Source organism: Camelus bactrianus, chromosome X, assembly GCF_048773025.1.
Source record: "Camelus bactrianus isolate YW-2024 breed Bactrian camel chromosome X, ASM4877302v1, whole genome shotgun sequence".
In the NCBI taxonomy this organism is placed as follows: Eukaryota; Metazoa; Chordata; class Mammalia; order Artiodactyla; family Camelidae; genus Camelus; species Camelus bactrianus.
Genome location: NC_133575.1, coordinates 80301198 through 80320586, shown reverse-complemented (window position 1 = coordinate 80320586; position 19389 = coordinate 80301198). Strand labels below are relative to the sequence as shown.

The following is a 19389-nucleotide window of genomic DNA, read 5'->3' as shown; positions in this document are numbered from 1 at the left end:
AAAGCTACACTATTCTGCCTCTGTAAATTCTAGAACCCAGACTCTGAGGCATTGTGGTCACTGACACCTGGAAAGTAGAGAAGATTTCTGGCTGTGGCCCGCCAGCTGGGAGCCCAAGTGCCAACTCGGATGTGCCACCACCAGGCAAAGACACAAGCAATTAAGAACAGACAGGATGCAGTGATTCTGGGGTGTCACCCAGCTGGCAAATCTTACAGAGCATTTAAATGACCTTCCCAGGACATTTGAGAAGTAAAATTCTGGTCAGCTCTCCTGGTCTGACCTCAGAGCTTCCCCAGTGCCTTAGAGCTCAGTAAATTTTTTTTTTGGATGCATGGATAAGCTCTTTCCACCTATAAAATGGAGAAGTCTAGGAACCAATCCTACAGAAATACTTGCAGAAGTTGGACGAGGGTGTCTGCTGCAGTATTGTTTGCAATTGCAAAACTCTGCAATTGACTCAAATGTCCATCAGCGAGGGACTGGTTAAGTGGACTGCGTCGGAGAGGCGGCACCGTTTGACAGTGAAGGGCGTGGGCTCAGAGCCAGCACGCTCGAGTTTGCATCCTGGCTCCGTCACCTATCATCACAGGTTGGATGAGCTCCCTGACTTCCATGCTTCAGTCCCTGCATCTGTAAAACGGGGATAACGAAAAGACCTACTTCATAGCCTTGTTGTAAGGAGTTAATTCATAGTTTCTGACATCTAGTAGGTACTCAAATCTTTTCTATTACTGTAGCCACTCACACAAAGGAATATTACGTAGCTGTTAAAAAGAAAGAGATAGTTCTGTACTCACTGATTTGAACAGATGTCTAAGATATATATTTTAGGTTAAAAAAAGACAAGTGTCAGAATTCATATGTCTGGTAGAACTCCAATGTTGTAAAAAACCCTTTTCTTTCTGTGTATGCACAGAAAGCAAGTCTGCAAGGATGCACAAAACTGTTCAGTAATATTGCTTCTAGAGTTGTATGAGCGGGACTTTCCTTTTGACTTTATACACTTTGTGTGTGTGTGTGTGTGTGTGTGTGTGTGTATACATATATATATAATTTTTTACAACAAGCATTTATTATTCTTGGAAGAAAAAAATAAATAGGGAAGACTTCTAAATCACGAGAGGCATGGGAAAGAGCAGGGCAGTGAAAAGAAGACTCCTTTCCGTGAGCTAGAGATTCCTCTCTTCAATCCAAGGCAACACACGGCACTGCCTTTCTACCTAACAGCATGGCACTAAGAGACAAGACACATTTCATTTGTACTGATCCTTGTTATGTGTTCCTAAAATAATTCCTGCAATGTAGCCAAAAACCAAGGTTCTGCTCCAGATGCTCTCACTTAATGAATAAATCATGGGAACACAGATTGTCAAGCTGGTAGGGACCTCAGAGATTATCTAGGCCAACCCGCTCATTTACAAACGGAAGCAATGAAATGTGTTCCTGAGAAGCTAGCTGTTAAGAAACTTTGAGAAATAAAATTTATTTTCCAGTGAGGGAAAAAAAATCAGAGATGTATTCTCACGAGGAGAATGTTATTCTAAGAACCAATTAATGCAATACATCGGTGGGAGTATAAGTTAGTAAACCATTTTGGAGAGCAATTTGACAGTTATCTCCCAAAGGTGAAAATTCTCATACCCTGTGATGGGATTAGTCCCTCCTAGGTATATAGTCACATACAACTATCTACACAGGAATGATCATAGTGGCCCTAACTGTGAACCCAAAATTGGAAATAGCCTAAATGTCCATAAACAGAAGAATGGATAAATAAATCATAGCATATTCATTAAGTGGAATGCTATACAATAGTGAAAAATGAATGAACTAGAGCCACATGTCACAACATGGATGAATTTCACAAATATAACATTGACTAGAAAAAAACAACCTGGAGAAGAATATATACCACCGATATACATTTTTAAAATACATAAAGCAGTGGCATATGCTGCTTAAAGACACATACATATGTAGTAAAAGTAAAAATAAATGCATGAGAATAATAAACGCAAAATCCACAGAGACTGGTTACTTCAGAAGGAAGAAAGCAGGGAGTTCTAATCACAGAAGGAGAGACAGAAGGTTTCAACTCTACTGATGATGTTTTTTCTTAAGCTGGGTGGTGGGTAGGTATCCTGATTTTCATTCTATTATTCTTTATACCTCTTTGAATGTCTACAAATTTTCATAACTCAATGTTTTAAAGAATGTAACAAATCCCACGCTGAAAGGGAAATTCATAATTTCAGATATAACAAAAGAACTAAAGAAATGGATATGATACAAATGTCTCACTCAAAAAGACAGGATTATTCCTTAAACCTACTTCATTTTCCTGGGACTAGTTTCTCAGGAAGGAACTTGTTAGAGAAGCCACAATTGGGCACAGGGAACTGAGAATCAGGAGGTAAGATTCCACTCTCTCAGATATTAAAAAGGACAATTTCATTAATCTCTCAATTTTTTCACGCTTAAAAATGTGTTGTGATTTTAAAAACTGGATTCGATTATTTTTTAGGTTTATAAAAAGCACTTCCTAAAACTGTGTATGCAAGATGCTAACTTTTTTTTCCACGGAGAAGAGTGTTCCCTGGTCAAATCCATTTGGGATACACTGGGTCGTCAAAATTAAACAGCTTTATTTACACTTATATACATTCTGACTCTCCAAGAGGAGAATTCAGTTATGAAGTGTTTTCAAAAAATTATTTGGAGCATAGAAGGCACCCCGCCCCACCACCATTCCTTATTTTAAAACAGAATCTATTAACATTCTCTCAGAACAGTGTTCTGTGAAACATCCATTTGGTAAATGTCGTCCTAGAAGGATTTATCTCGCTTACTTGTTCAGTTGCTGATGTATGTTTGGAATTCTTTGTAAGAGAGGAGAGTAGTTTCCTAGTATAACTTCCATAGAGTGGGTTTCCTTTGAGGGAGTGTCCCTGGCCAATTTAGAAGGCTGTGTTTTTTGGGCTTTGCGAGTGAGAGCCCGTCCCAGCTGACACTGTGGACTTAACATTAGAAACTTTTGAGTACCTATGATTAGAAGTGCTGCATCCCAGATGTGCTCTCTGCATCAGGCTCTTGGGCCTTTGCTAAGTTTGCTGCTTCAAGCTGTGCCTCCCTCCTTTGGGTGATTGTGGAGCTGAAGGGTGCTCTGGACCGGAGCTCAGGGCAGAGAGCCTGGGAGGACCACTCTCACAAGAAGAGGAGCCCCATCTAAGTGCCTTCATCCTCCAGCACTGGTTTGCAGGAGGTAGGACTGCAGAGCCGAGGCCAGCCCACCCAGGAAAAGAGGGCTCCGTCTTCTTCCAGGGACAGGACACTCATCACTTCCCCTGACAGCGTGGCCTTTTGGGGTGAGGGGTTCCTTAGAAGGTCCCAAGGTTCTCTGGAACTGTCTCCCCATCCAAATCCCAGAGGGGAAATCTCCTGGGGTTTGTGGCTCCCACAGGGCCTTTTAAAAGGTGATTTACCTGAGGGCCTTTCATCTAGAAACAAAGATTCCTTCGGAAAAGTGAGGCGCTAAGGTGAACTCAACATAGAGATTTTTAAAGCTTTCTGTTCCTTTGAACAATCAAAAAGAAAACATAAGAGGAAAGTATGTTCTTTTCCAGGCACCAGGCACCAGGCTCTCGGTGGAAGCAGGCAGCCACCGCAGCTACTGCTCCTCTTTCTCTACCCTACTCCGCCCAGCCCTGTGCCCAGCCCCGACCTCAACACCTATGAGGCCTGGCTCCCCCTCCCTCCCAAAGGCAGAATAAGCCTGAACTCCCCACACAGCCTCAGGCCCACTTACCAGGCTGGGGCATTGGGCCTGATGCTGGGGAAAGGTGACGAGAGCAGAAGGAAAGGGGTATTGGATTCCACGAGGGGCAAAAGCCCCATTTCAAAGCTCTCCCAGATCTGCTCTCAGGAGTGGAGAGGTGCCTCTTGGTTACAGAGGCTAGAAAGGAAATCGAGGGAAGCAGCAAGGGGAAAACTGCAACAGGGAAGCCGGACTGAGCCAGGAAGTAAATGCAGAGATTAGGATGCGCTTCAGCCCCGGGCTCCTAGGTCAGAGCCTGGGTTACTCCAGGGAAGCGCTTCTGTGTCCGGTCTGCTGGCCAGACACTCATTTGTTCAGGGAGCCTGCTCCGAGGTCCTGGTTTCCTCTCTCCTTCCTTTTCAGCCAAGGCTTTCCACACCCCTTTGCTTCCCTCCCGCTGGGAAAGCCATCCGTGGACAAAAAGCATGTCATTGAGAACAGACATAAATAAATAAACAAGTAAATATATAAATGCCCCTCTCTTCTCAAAGCTGCAAACTATGGACCTTCCTCTTATTCATTTTTAGACCATAGTTGCTCAGATTGGCTGGAGTTTCTATTCCTGGGTATCTTTTTTTTCCCTTCTACAAATCCAAGCAGTGGCTACTTCATTATGGGCATTTTTTAATGCAAGTTTCCCCCCCAAAGGCACAAGCAGACGGCAGGCAGGCAGGCAGGTGCACACACACAAACACACACAGACACACACACATGGGCTCACACACAGGCGCACACAGAGTACCTCTGGAGCTTCCCTTCCCTCAGTCATTTCCTCTTACCAGCTGAAAAAGGGCGAGGCTTGGAAATCATTTCTCTGTGGCCTACCTTCTGATTCCGGCAAGTCTGAGGATCAGGCGGCAACTGGGAGCTGGGTGGCCGGGGCTGGGCTGCCTCTGTGAATCAGCAAAGAAGTCCCTGAGACAGGGATGCCGACAGCTGCTGTGTGCACACTCTCCCTCCGTCTCCCCCACCTCCCTGCCCTCCTTCTCCTGCTCCTCCTCCCCTTTCCCAGCCGTTCTGTGTTGCTATGCCATCATATCACCAGGGCTCACAGCATCGCTCCCTCCGAACTCAGGCAGAGATACCCTTGACTGGGCAAATGCAGAAAGAGCAAGGACAGTTTTGTCAAACTACCAGAGCCTTGGCGGCTCTCAGAGATTTCAATTCATTAGAAGCAGAGGAGGAAAGCGGAAGAGGCTGAGAGGCAGAGGGGGAGAGGGGGAGAGGCTTCCACTGGGAAGGAGGAGACAAAAGAGGCTGGGAGATCAATACAAGCTGCTGAGTGAGGAGCCTGGGCCCCAACTTCCACAGATCCAACCCAGAGCCAAAGCCAACTTCAGAGCCAGCAGCTGGCAGGGCCCCTCGGTAGCCAGTCCAGGATTCAGTTTCTGTGTTAGAGGTTGAAACACTCTGCTCTAAAATCGTCACTGGTACCCAAAGTACAGTCTTGGGCCCAGGGCAGTCTGCCAGTCACCAGTGAGTTCCATCCTCACCTCCTCTTAGATCTACATGTATAGACAATGAGGACAGTGAGGGAACCAAAATGGACCTTGAATGATTTGAGAAAATACAGCTCCTCCATGCCTCCCCTCAGCAGCTACCACTGTCACTCTCCTTTCCTCTGTCCATCCCAGCCCTCACTCCTTTAACTGTCACTCCTGTTAAAGAGGAGAGGGTAGGAACTCCAAACATGCTGAGATTCCTGGTAGAAGCCACTATAGAGATGGAGGGGATTATATCCCTTTACAGAGTGCCCAGCACACAGTACATTAACTCAAAAAATACTTGTTGAGTAAGTTGAATGGATGGATGGATGGATGGACAGATGGATGGATAGCAGCCAGGAAGCCCCCATCCCCATCCTCCTACACAAACATACTCATACTCAAAGCCCCAGCAGCTCCAGGCCAGGGCAAAGGATAAGAGAAGCATTCTTCTTTCCTCTCTCCATTTGTGAGAACAGGGTGTGTATGAGCGAGAGTAACAAATTGGTTTAGGGTGGGTTGCTTAACTTCACAGATTTGCCTCTAAAAATTCTATAAGCTTTGATGGCACTGGAATTTAGGAGAAAGAATACTTCCTGGCCCAAAGGACTTGGGACTAGTGCTTACAAAGTTTCTACAGAGGCTGAGAATTATTATCACCATCATCATCATTGTTACGGAAAACCCTCAGCTAGGAAATAACTAGCATGTATGTGTTTTCTTTTGAGATAAAATGGTAAAAACTTAAGCTGCTGGTTTCAGTAAAAGGTTAGCCATAAGGTCTGATCTCTTCTTTAAAACAAGCAAACAAAATGGGAACCAATTGCTCCCTCCCCCAAGCTAGGCTTTCAGAGCTTTGGGAGGGGCCCCTCCTGCCTGGCCAAAGCAGCAGCAGCCAGGCCCCCAGGCAGGCCCAGAAAGGGCCTTTGATTGCCTAAGGGGGTTTGGAAGCACATCCGGCTTCTCAATCTACACACCCCCAACTGAGCATTTCTGAGCTCCCCAGCCCAGCCCAGGCCTGGCCCAGTCGGCCCTAGTCTTAGCCCTGGCAGCGTGCTGGCTTTCTCAGCACCATCCAGACCCAGGGCCCCAGGAGTCCTTCACAACTGACTCAGAATGACTTGGAAGGGGAAGTTGGCTAGAAGAAAGACCAGAGGAACACTCTGAGAACTCCTCTGGGCTGGCACAGCACAGAACACACACCAAACACTTGGGGACCTGACTCACTGCTCACGCCTGGGGCCAGCTCGCCAGCTCGCCAGCTCGCCAGCCCGCCGAGCCCAAGCAGAGTCTGAGTTTAGAAGGAGGCAGGAGAGTGAACTGGATGGGTACTTGCTCCCTACTTTGACTGCTCTTGGACTTGCTCAGATCACAAGGAGCACTTGGAACCCTCCTTTACTTTTCTTTGTCTATCTCTAGACAAAGCATTCAGGCTGCATGTACAAAAAGAGAATACCAGCCTTCAGGAAAATAAAGCCTCAGAGTTTGTTTTGAGGCGTACAACAACGTCTTTCCCTAAATCTCTCTCCCACTGACCCGACCATGGTGGAAATGTCCTCCCCTCCTCGTTTCTTTGCTTTGCTTTTCTTAAGGCACTAAGAGCTCCTGTGAAAAATGAGAATATTACCAACGAGACAAAAAACATGAAGCTATTATCAGCTATCAACACCTAAGATTTAATTAGTAGATTATAATAATGGCTAACATTATTGAGCATTTACTCCAGGCTAGGCACTGTCTGAAGTGCTTTGCACACGTTATTAGTGCATTTCATCCTCATAGCAGATTAAAAATAGCTTCTATTATTACCCCCACTTCATAGACATAGTGAGGTTACATGACTTGCCCAAGGTCACACAGCTAATGCATTAGGGAGCCAAGACTTACCCTAGATCTCTCTGAGCAATGCCTGCGTGATTAACCATTATGCTATACAGCCTCCATCCATCTCGTAGTGGCCTGATCAGATGTCAGGCCTAAGTAGTTCATTGAGACAAATGTGACAAGGGCAGAAGAATTCCCTCGATAGTTTTTCTAATCCTTTGTGCCTTTTCTCAGGCTATTTCCTCTACTCAGAATGTCTCCCTTCCCTTTAGCTATGAATGGAGTATAAAAGGGAAAAGACAAATGACCTTGACCTTGAGATGATGTGGGGTGGAGCTCTCCAGTTTGTTATGGTCCGCACACTGCCCTCTGTACCCTGCTGATTTATATTACCTGTTTAGATAACTGGATAAAAAAGATGTGAGATATGTGTGTGTGTGTGTGTGTGTGTGTGTACACACACACACACACACACACACACACACACACACACACACACACACACACACACACACACACACACACAATGGAATACTACTCAGCCATAACAAAGAATAAAATAATGCCACTTGCAGCAACATGGATGGACCTGGAGATCATCCTTATAAGTGAAGTAAGCCCGACAAGAGAAAGAAAAATACCATATGATATCACTTATATGTGGAATCTTAAAAAAGGACACAAATGAACTTATTTATAAAACAGACAGACTCACAGCCACAGAGAACAAACTTATGGTAACCAGGGGAAAGGTGGATGGGAAGGGATAAATTGGGAGTTTGAGATTTGCAGATACTAACTACTATATATAAAATAGGTAACAATAAGTTTATATTGTATAGCATAGGGACCTATATTCAACATCTTATAGTAACCTATAATGAAAAAGAATATGAAAAGGAATATATGTATGTATATGTATGACTGAAACATTATACTGTACACCAGAAATGGACACAACACTGTAAACTGACTATACTTCAATAAAGAAAACATTATTTTAAATTACCTGTTTAGCTCCTGGGGCTTTTCAGTGGTGCCATCCCATAAGGTACCAAAGGTACATTCCTTACTGTTACTGGTCTTCTGGGGTACTTGGAAGAGGATGGTTTGTTTTTTGTTTCCTGGAGATTGTCAGGATGGATTAAGAGTCTCTAGTTGTGTTTCAGGAGAGGTAACATCTTTGCTTAACATCACAACTCGATAGAAAAGTTCACTCTGACATTTAAACCCCGGGGAGACTAATTTTCACCCACGAGACATCAGGACAAACTGGAGCAAGTACAGAGGCTAGCTTCAACTATTTTTCTGAAGAGAGCAAAGAAAGATCAAAGGAGGTCAGGCCAGAAGCTTTGATCGTAGCTCCACCCTGGTAACCTGCAGGAGGATGTTTGAGACCCACCCTAGTATTACTGAACAGGACTTTGCTAAGTGAACAAGAACATGTGGGGCATTTCAGGCAAAGAGAAAGCCTGTGCAAAAATGCTGAGAGAGCACGGCTTGCTAAGAGACTATAGGTACTACCTCAGTGTGACTAAGTTAAGGCAGGGTTACAGGTGGGAAACGGGAGGAGGGGGCAGGAGATGAAGCTTTGGAAGCACACCCGGAGGCTCTAGAACACCACACTAAGGGGCATTTGCATTTTTGTACTTTTTTTTCCCCAAGCAGGGAAGCCACACTGTCAGATTTATGTTTTAGAAATATCATTCTAGTAGCTTTCATTGAAAGGACAATTTTTGAAACTTGAAGTGTAGTTGATTTATAATATTTCAGGTGTACAACACAGTGATTAAATTTTTTCATAGGTTATACTCCATTTAAAATTATTACAAAATAATGGTTCTGCTGTAAAATATATCCTTGTTATTTATTTATTTTACATATAGTAGTTTCTGTCTCTTAATCCCCTAGCTCTATGTTGCCCCTCCTGCTTCCCTTCCCCACTGGTAACCACTAAGTTCTCTAAGTCTGTTTCTGTTCTGTTATATTCACTATTTTGTTTTATTTTTTAGACTCCATATACATACAAGTGATAACATACAATATTTGTCTCTCTCTGATATATTTCACTAAGTGTAATATTCTCTAAGTTTATCCATGTTGCTGCAAATGGTATTATTTCATCCTTTTTATGGTTGCATAATATTCCTGTGTGTGTGTACCACATCTTCTTTATCCAATCATCTGTTGACGAGCACTTAGGTTGCTTCCATGTCTTGGCTATTGTAAATAGTGCTGCTATGAACACCAGGGTGCGTGTATCTTTTCTAATTAGTGTTTTTGTTTCCTTCAGATATATACCCAGGAGTGGGATTGCTGGATCATTTGGTAGTTCTATTTTTAGTTTTTTGAGGATCCTTCATACTGTTTTCCATAGTGGCTACATCAATTTACAATCCCATCAACAGTGTACTAGGGTTCCCTTTTCTCCACATCCTCCCCAACATTTGCAAAGAACAATTACCGCATGCCTGCTGCATGCTGTGCTAGACCCCAGCTAGACCCCAGGGGCACAGAGAAAACTTGGAAACTGCCTTCAAGTTGCTTATAGCCTAATGGCTATAACTCATGAAACATAAATACAATCGCATGCAACAAAGGATGAATTAGAGGGGAGGAAGTCTGGAAGTCTGGACACCTGGTAGGAGGCAGCTGTAGTCCTCATCAGATGCGGGCCTGAGGGGGCATTTGGTGGTGAGAGCAGAACATTGCCCCCACCCTTAATGGATCTTTGTCATATTATCCTTTCCTTTTTATCATTTCTTCCTAGCTTTACTACTTGATGAGTTGCTGAAAGGGAAATAAACCGTGAATAGCTTTTTTGTCCTGGGGAGAGGTGGTGTAGGTAATTTGCATTGTCATTCTACAGCCTTGTTCATTGGCTCCCTGACCATGTTTACCAAAAGTACTATTTCAGATCATTCCTACTCTTCTCAAACACCCAACCCAAGCCCACTTACCTCAGCAAATAACCTCTATTCTTGTTTGGCTGAGAAGGTGGATGTTATCCCTGTAGAAGTCTTCTCTACCTCAGAATTTCTTCCAGTCTTCTTCCCCTTTCATCATCTCTTGACAAAGGAACCCTCCCACCCCCTTTTTCCTCACCAAGGTCAATACTTCGGCTATGACCTCACACCTCTTCCTATCTCCTCTGGGACCTTCTCCATAAATTTTGGTCTTTCTCTCGCTTTTATCTTCAATCTTTTCTTTGCTTATGACACATTCCCCTGCTGTCTAAAAACATGTGAGGAGCCGGAAGTTTGCTGACTTCTGTGAGCTGGGAGGTGGGAAGACTGTTTCCCCACTAGAGAAAGCCCACCGCCCACAGCAACCCACCTCACACACACAACCAGGTCGAGATTTACCAATAAGTTGGAGAAAGTTTGGAGGGAAGTCACATCATCAGGGCAAAGAATTCTCAGGTTTCAGGTAAGACTGGGAAGTAAAAAGCAGCACTAAGAAAATGCAGAGGAAAAGAATAATACACCTTTGCCAGTTATTTGCAGAGTGTTTTTGCCACATTGTTTTATGTTGCAGAGATCGGTTCCAATAAATGGGGATTTCATGCAGCAAAACTGAAAGGGTTAAGTCAAGGGGCAGACAGAGGTGAAATGTCTCAGGAGAAGTTGGGATGTGAGAATGGGTCAGACAGTAGGAGAGAGGGAGTGTCACCAAGTGTGTGTGACATGGAGGAAATGGAGAGGTAAGCTGGAGGAATTTGTTAGGAATGTAGGGCACACTGGCTGAAAAGGCTAGATTTTGTCATTAGAGTCGATAAGGAATAAGGCGAAGCCACGGTCGACCAGGGTTGAAGAATCAGTGTTGTCCCAGTCAATGTTCTGAGCATACTCTGCTGCTTTTGTTCAACATCTCAAAATGTGGAGCTCATCTGACACACTTGGTTGCCTCCCACCCTCTTCTGCTGGTTTTCAAGTTTCTGCTAAGCCAGACCCAGCAGCTGGGATGTTATATAACCAAATATTATGTTCTACTTATGTTTTTAAATCTATTCCATTTAGACCCAAACCATTCAAGCTCCAGTAAAAGTGGTACAGTGGCAGGAGCACTGAATTAGGAGTCAGAAGACAAAGGTTCTAGTCCCAATTTTGCTACTAAACTGCTGTTCATCTTTTTGAGCCTTGGGGTTTTTGTTTTCTTCACCAGAAAGAGGATAATATCTACCCTGTTCACTTGATTCGGTTGAGAGTCAAACAGGATAATGAATATGAATATATGTGGAATATATTGAAATTATAAAGGGCTATTCAAATGCAAGAGATTATTATTTCCATTGCTTCAAGGTCCTGGTGGTTCTCCTATCTGCAGAAGACATAAAGACACAGAGCAAATTTTAGCATCTAAGGAAGCCAAGCCAGGAATGTAATTAGCTCCCCGTTTCCATGACAGATCAGATACTATAGCGCTTTAAGTAGACACACCAACAAGGCAGTCAGACTCTTATTCACCATCCTTCACATTATCAACCTTCTCATCCTTCTTCCAGTCCAGAAGGTGACATACACACATAACAACCTTCACATAAGAGATTCTAGGATAGGATGCACACCACAATAAGAATTACTGGTTTTATAGGTGAACGAGAGCTGCTGCTGATTTGTACTTTCACTGTGTTTAGGTTGCAGGGGCAAGACGGGCATTTCTTGCCGATAACTTCATTGAGAGGAGGAGGGAACTAACATTTTTGGAGCTCAGCCTCTATGCCAAACACAGTGCAAGGCACTTGACAGTTGTTACCTCCTGTAACGCTCACAACAACTAGGCAAGGTAAAGATTATTTTTCCCAACTCTACACACACAAAAAAACCTGCATCTAATTGACACAACATTGTAAAATGACTGTAACTCAATAAAAAAAATGTTAAAAAAAACCCTGCATCCCGGAGATGTTAAGTAACTTACTCAAGTTCATAAAGCTAGTAAGACACGCAAGCTGGAATCCCATCCCCAATTCATTTGACTTCAATGTTGATGCTCTCCTCACTTCTCTCCTTCTTTCAGGCAGGACCTCAATATTCCAAATAGGGCACCTCCTAGAAATGACCATTTCTTGTTGCACTTGAGAGCACACACTGACATATCATCTGGCAAGTACCATGGCCACCAACAGGTAGAGGCCCCTTTCAGGGATGCCTTTAAATCCTGAAGTTATTTTGGAATGTAAAGCAATCCTGGGCCTAATAGACAAGAGCTGTCTATCCTTTATACTGAGTAGTGAGCTCTAGACATCTTGCAAGACAGGCAAGATATTTGCTTGACAGAGGCAAAGTGAAAACTTCAAGGTGAGAATCTATTCATGTTAAGAGGATGCCTCACACCACATTCTCTGGCCAATAACCAATCAAACGCAGAGCTACCATACTGGTCCCTGCTTAAAGTCACTTTTAAATTCAGTCTTCTAAGGGTGAATAGACTTGGTAGATATCTACTTGGTATGATTTGAGAGGACTGAAATGCTATCACTAATCAAAATGATTTCCCCCGCTGGCCCTGCTATGAGGTTTGCAATTCCCTACTAAACACTTCTTTCAGGTTAAGGCATCTGTCAAAATGTAAGTGCTATCTTCAGTCACGATACGTTATACTCATTAGTTCATCACTTTCATTCTCATCACCAGACAGGTATGGGATACAGGGAAAATCATGCTGAAGGGGAAAGCAGAGAGAAAGCTTCAGTGTGATGTGTGACAGGCAGCTAGAGTCCAGCAAGTTCAGATCAAGACACTTAGAAACCCCAAGTACCAAAGACATAATGTTACAAACCCTATATGCCCATATATCATTCAAAATAAAAAATAATATTAACCTGTAAACTAAGCATAAAATGGTTCAACAAAATCTGATCTTTCCCATAATGACTACTGCAATTCATTTTTGTTGCCATACAATTCATTTTTTAAAGCCTACAATTCAAAGGCATTTAGTATATTCAAAGTTGTACAACCATCACCAAGATCAATTTTAGAATATTTTCATCACTCTCTCCCCCAAAACAATCCCCATATCAGACACTCCCTATTTCCCTCACTCCCTCCCAGCCATAGGCAACCACTAATCTACTTCTGGTCTATGTAGATTTTCCTATTCTGGATGTTTTACATAAAAGGAATCCTACAATATGTTTTATATCTTTTGTGTCTGGTGTCTTTCACTCAGCATAATGCTATCAAGGTTCTTCCTTGTTGTAGCATGTATCAGCACTTCATTCCTTTTATGGCTGAATAATATTCCCTTGTATGGATATAACCCATTTTGTTTCTTCATTCATCAGTTGGTAGACATTTGGGTTATTTCCACTTTTTGGCTATTATGAGTACTGTTGCTATCAACCTGTGTGTACCAGTTTTCGTATGGACATACGTTCTCAATTCTTTAAAGTATATACCTAGGAATGGAATTGCTGGGTTAGATGGTAACTCTATGTTTAACTTTTGAGGAACTACCAGACTGTTTATCAAAGTGGCTGTACCATTTTACATTCTGACCATACCAATATTTGTTATTGTCTCTCTTTTTGACTATAGCCATCCTATAGGGTATGAAGTTGTATTTCACTGTGTCAAGCCTTTTTTGAAATATCAAATATCCAGTTCTTCTAAAAAAAAATCTTTAATGCCTCTATTTAGCTGGTTTCCTAACCATATGCTTGATCTGCCTATTATTAGACCAGCCAGGACTGAGATCAGCTAGAATTGATTTGTTTCCTGGGGTTAGAGGGCACATCAGGGAGGGTCTATCATGTAAAACATTTCCAACACCAAACCAAGACACAAAGATGACTAAGCCACACTTCCTGTTTATTTGGGGAGTCAGTCACCTACTCAAACAACTACAAAGTAGAATGAGAGAAGCACTATAATAAGGCAATGGAAGTACGCAGGAGAATCAGGGCAAACCAGATGCAGTGCTCTCAAAATACAGTGCTAAGCAGCCCCAAACATCAACAGAGCAGCCTGGCTTCCACCCCTACCCAGCCACAGCATGAATCCAGAGTCTTCCTGGAAACAGTTATAAGAGCAGGGGATAAGGCTCTTAGAGATATACTCTCCTGGACCTGCGAGGTGTATTTGTCATTTTCTCATTTCAATTACTATTCATACTTACTACCCACTGGCTGGCTCTTTCAGACTTGGCCTCATTACTTTCAATCTTATGTCAATTTGTAGGACCACACTGAAGAATGGTTATAAAGTGCTTTGTAATTCTCAAGTGAATTATAAATAATAATTGCAATCTGCTTACCAACAACAACCAAATCCTATTCCAGTAGGTCCTCATTGCCCTCTCCTTAATCTACCATTTTACCTGAATTATTCCCATTACACCTCTTTGCATCAGTACATCCCAACTTCTGGAGATAATGCTTGCAACAAGCCAAGCCTCCAGAGAGCCTTTGCAATCTTAGAAGCACTTTGATTCAGTATTTTGCTTAGGAAATAGAACCAAGCCAGAGAGGTTGCTCCCATCTCATAACGGAGAGACAACTTATGAGCGTTACTATGAGGTGTTCCTGAAGAGCGACCGTTTGGCCTGCGTGGTGCAGAGTGGGGGCTGCCCCACCAATGACTCTCAGGTGGTCTTCAAGAAGCACATTGAGAAAAGGGTGCGGAGCCTGCCTGAGACTGATGATCTCAGCAAGAAGATGGTGCTGAGTTCCTGGAGAGCCAGGTTTGATGCCATTTACCTCAGAGAGGAGGACACCAGGAAGCAGCAGGCCAGGATGACGGCCAGTGCAGCTTCCGAGCTGATTCTGAGCAAACAGCAACTCTATGAAATGTTCCAGAACATTCTTGGGATCAAGAAGTTCAAGCACCAGCTTCTGTACAATGTTTGCCAGGTAAGGTTTCTGTCACTTGGACCCAGAGCAGGGCACATGAAGAAATTACGTTATCAGAATGAAGTTCTGTGTGTCCTCCCTCTCTTATGCCCCCTTCAACCCATGAGAAAACTGCAGCTATTAAGGATGTGGGTTTGGGGTACCTACTCCCCAGGTCCCAAGACTTTCTCCTGAGAGAAGCTAAGAGTAAGTGGTCTGCCTGAGCACAGCTAACTCACCTTCAGCAGACCAGAGAAGGTAATTTCACTTTTGAACTGCTCTCTACTTTTCTGAAGTGCAATTCAATTGTGCTTGAAAAGTCAAGCACAACCTAATTGCCCTCAACCATCTGTCTAAACCCTGCTCTGAGCAATGGGCCAGGGCTTTGTAAAAACACATGATTCTGCCTGAGGGAGGCCTTGGAGGAAGCCCTTTGGAAAATAGAGACCTCTACTCATTAATTTATTTCTTCAAATACTTATTGAGCACTTACTAATTTTAATATTTCAGAGTAGTAATAGCATAGTGGTTACCAGCACAGGAAGGCCAACTTCCTGGGCTCAAATTCTGACTCTAATGTCTGCTTACTGACTTTAGTTGCTCTCTGGGCAAAATGAAAATAATAAAATTACTCATGCCATAGGGTAGACACGGGGATGAAATGAGATTCATACAGGAAGTGCCTAGCACATTGCCTGGTGCACGGGAAATTTTCAATAAACGCTAGCTAATGTTGCTATTCATGCAGGATCAGACCATATCCATCAGGGATCAATGAACAGGAGTAAAATTTTACAGCCCTTTGGCCAGTTTCATGGGCCCACTGCTGTAACTGCTCTGGGGAAGAAGCATATGCTGAGAAGAGTGGTAGGAAAGGTGTTGTGATTGGAGGAGGTAACATAGAAATGACACTTGGATGCCAGAAAGCCACATGTTGCACTACTGTAGAATATTAACACCAAAGAGGAAATTATTGAACATCAATACATCCTGCTCTGGGATAAATGATTCCTACTAACACAACCGAGCTTCTGCCAGTCCTGTTTTCTATCATACAACAAAGAGCTCAATGCAGACTTAGGGAAGTGACTGTTAGGTGAAAAGCCCGGAACCTAACAAATTATTCCAACTTTCTCCCGGTAGCACTTTTGTTGGATTAGTCCTGTGAGTTGGGGTACCTCAATTGATCCCAAAAAAGGGCAAAATATGGTGGTGAGACTATCCAACTGATGAGCTAACTGAGGAGAGGATTGATTTAGGATGACCTTGAATGGGTAGAGGGTCTTTTGCTGGGACAAGGCTCAAAAGGAAGTGAAGGTGAGAATACTGTTTTGACCATGCTAATGGCTGTCAAGCAGGAGTCTTTAACCTCATGCCTGACTTTCATGTTTATTGAGCATCTACTCTGTGCACAGTAGTGCTGAGCATTGTAAGGAATACAAAAGAAGCAACAAATGAACTTCCTGCTTCCAAACTGTTATTAAACTGCAGCGGAAAAATAGTCTGCATTTTCTGCCTATAACTGGTCTCCAGATTGGAGAGTACAATGGTAACAGCTGCACTAACTCAATTCACAAAGTGACATAAAACCATGCATGGGCACTTCTCTTTGTTATAGGATGGCAGCCAGAACTGTATAAAATTCTATGCTTATGTTCTCTGTTGCACTAGTCTCTCATTGGACTGGCCATCCATAGTCTTTAAACAATAACCAACCCAGTGAAATGTCTCTGGCCCTCCCAGGGAAGGGCTGGTGGGCCCCAAGGGCATACACATCATTGGGTTACCATCACTGGGCATTCCTGTGCCGGCTCTGCTGTTTCCTCTCAAGTTCCTTTGCCATTTGAAGGCCGTTTTTGTTTTCCACTCCCGAAGGGCTGAACCTCAGAAACCGTGGGGGTGGTGAACAGCCATTTGTGAACTATCTAGTTGTGCAAGAACCAGGGCAATGGCAGACTGAGCAGAATGAACCCAGAGCTCCAAGGAGCCACCAACCCACACATCAGTACACTCTCCAGGTTCCTGTGTCCAAGTTCCTCACACCTCCCCCTGAGGGTAAGAAGCCTCACAGTGAGGGGGAGGGACCAGGCAAGGCAAGTAATTTTCTAGGATTATTTTTCTCTTCTACAAAACGTTCTCAAAAAGTTCTCCTCTGCTGGTCGGGGTGGGTTAGGTGTAGTTCTGCTGAAAGCCAAGAGACAGCCCCTTCCAGCCACATGAATATCTGGTTATACTTCCTGACCCTCCCAGAGATAAGCCACGTTTAGCACCCACAGTGTCTAGTCTTTTTTTCTGTTCAAATCTACCAAGAGCCAAGCTACCCGAAGGATCTCTGTTTATTGAAAGCTTGCTCCTACTGCTATTACTAGGACTTTTTATCACCTTTTCCTCCTCTTGGGGAAGCTCAGTGACTAAGAAACGAATTCTGACCACAAGGGAAAAGAGTCTATGAGACTGCTAAGAGGGGATGATATTTAAACTGACCACCAGGCAGAGCAGGGCATTCCAGGCTGAAAGAGTGACAAGACCAAGGGTGAAGAGGTATGTAAGGGCATGGCGGGTTTAAGAAAGTGAATAGTTCAAGAACAGCTGAGTGGGGCTGCAGTGGAAGGTAGCAGTGAAGTGAGAATGATGCCCAAAAGACTGGAACAAAGTAGGGTGGGGCCGAACGTGAAGGGCATTGAGTGCCAGGTTAAGGGGGTGGATTACTCCTCCAGGCAATGGGGTGTTCTAAGTAGATAAAGCACAATCCAGTCCACGTTTACCAAGAGAGCTCTGTGGAAGTAAGGAGGCTTGATAGGCAGAGGTAAAGAGACCACTGAGGAGGCTCTAGCAAAGGGCTAGCTAAGAAATGAGAGCCATGTCTAGGGCAGTGGCAGTGGGAACTGAAACGTGGCAGATTTGAACATACTACGAAGCAGTAAACAACTGACTCTCCAGAAAAGAAAGGGGGGGGGAAGAACCCTGATTTAGAGGGCTTGCTGATTTCCATGTAATTATTTCCCCATGGCTGATTTCAAGCTACCAACTAGACGTCATTGGATGTGGAGTTAGGAAGAGGTGTGCTCAGTCGGCACTCTCGAGCCAGTGTGAGCCAGCATACCACTAGGAAGTGACCAATTCAATGTAGGGGAAGAGAGAAAACATCAAAGGTGATGGACATGCCTCATTTGGATAAGTCCTAGATGTTAAGTTAATGGAGAAAGGGAAACCAGGAAGAAAAACAGACTTTGTCATTTGGTCTGGGGTGGGGAAGGACTAAGAGGTAAGAAGCATATCAGGAGAGAAATAGAATTTTCCTTTTAGACATGTGAGTTGGAAGTCCTAGCCCTAGAATTCTATTTTCAGTGAGACTCTGCCTTAAAACAATAACTCACATTAATGGAATATTTATATTATGCTAAGCACATTATGTATTTTTATGATCTTTCAGCTACAACACAACCCTATGGGTTGACAAATAGTAGTTGCACAAGAAATATCTTTAAAGTGAATAAATGAAGTATTCTTGTTTTCTTCATTTTGCAAATAAGAGAAATGAGATACGAGTTGGTTAACTTATAAAAGGGCATACAGCTGGGATCAGACTCAAGCCTGTGTGATTTCAGAACCACTCTGCTATACTATACATGTGTGCTGTGGAGACAAACCATGGCAGGGACCTTTTCTCTTTTATCTTTCTAACTCTAGTCTATCAACATGCCTATACACAGTGTTATAGATTGAATGTGTCCTCCCAAAATGCAGAGGTGACTGTATTTGGAGACAGGACTTTTTCAGAGGTGACTGAGGTTAGATGAGATGATAAGCATAGGGCCCTGATCCAATGGGATTAGTGTCCTTCTAAGAAAAGTAAGAGACCAGACTCCCCCACTCCCCCTCTGCCTATCTTTGTCTCCATTCACATGCACTGAGGGAAGTCTATGTGAGGGCAGAACAAGATGGTAGCCATCTGCAAACCAGGAAGAGAACTCTCACCAGAAGCTTAATTGGTCAGCACCTTGATTTTGGACTTGCCAGCCTCCAGAAAATAGTCTGGGTTTAAGCCACCCAGTCTATGATATTTTGTTATGGTAGCCTGAGCTGACCAATACACAAGTACAGGATCATTAAACACTTGTTGAGTAACTGAGGACTGATCCTAATATTTATATTGGAATTACTATTTTTTTCAGAAATAAGACCTAGTAGGACAAAAGGAAGAAATAGGAGTAAAAAGAGGCTCCACATGAGAGATCTATGGTGGAGGATTTTTCTCTGATGAGAGTTTTTCTGTGGGGCTGCTGAGGGATTTCTTGCCAGAGTTTTACAGCAATATTACTAACCAGCCTCAAAAATATCTTTTCCTTGGCAGGGAGGGATAAATTAGGAGTTGGGGATTAACAGACACTAATTACTACATATAAAATAGATAAACAACAAGATTACTG

General features: G+C 43.4%; 1 protein-coding gene across 1 annotated transcript in view; it reads right to left on the bottom strand.

The window, feature by feature from the left end:
- The window catches only part of DRP2 (dystrophin related protein 2), a 42025-nt gene extending 37017 nt beyond the window's left edge, over nucleotides 1-5008 (bottom strand). Inside the window, exons 1-2 of the mRNA XM_074359216.1 lie at nucleotides 4870-5008; nucleotides 4643-4710 (exon numbers count right to left, since the gene is read on the bottom strand). The gene's annotated coding sequence lies outside the window, so the exon portion shown is untranslated. The remainder of the gene's footprint in view (nucleotides 1-4642; nucleotides 4711-4869) is intronic.
- Nucleotides 5009-19389: the final 14381 nt, after the last annotated feature.